Consider the following 399-nt stretch of genomic DNA (forward strand, 5'->3'; position numbering starts at 1 on the left):
AACTTGGCCTTTTCTCCTCCAAGCAACTGAGGATGAGCTCCAGTGTCCCCAGTGATTATATCTGCAAGATGTGCATTTGGGTGCAGCTTTTTACGGACTACGTTAGGGTAATGGATCATGTGGGGAGTGATTCACCTCTTCACACTCCAACACCTCTCCCCCATCCACAAGTCTGCAGTGTGATGCAACACTCCCCACTTGCCTGGGTGAAGGCAGCTCCAACACTTATCTGGGTTGATCATCCTCTTGATCGTTGTAACACATTCTGGCCTCTGGACCCCTCCATATCTTTGTAACCCACTCTGGCCCCTGGGCCCCTCCCTATCTTTGTGACACTCTTCCCCTCCCACACTCTGTAACCCCTTACAGCTTCATGAACATCCAACAGCAGAATTTTTT

This window comes from Mobula birostris, chromosome 14 (genome assembly GCF_030028105.1).
Source record: "Mobula birostris isolate sMobBir1 chromosome 14, sMobBir1.hap1, whole genome shotgun sequence".
In the NCBI taxonomy this organism is placed as follows: domain Eukaryota; kingdom Metazoa; phylum Chordata; class Chondrichthyes; order Myliobatiformes; family Myliobatidae; genus Mobula; species Mobula birostris.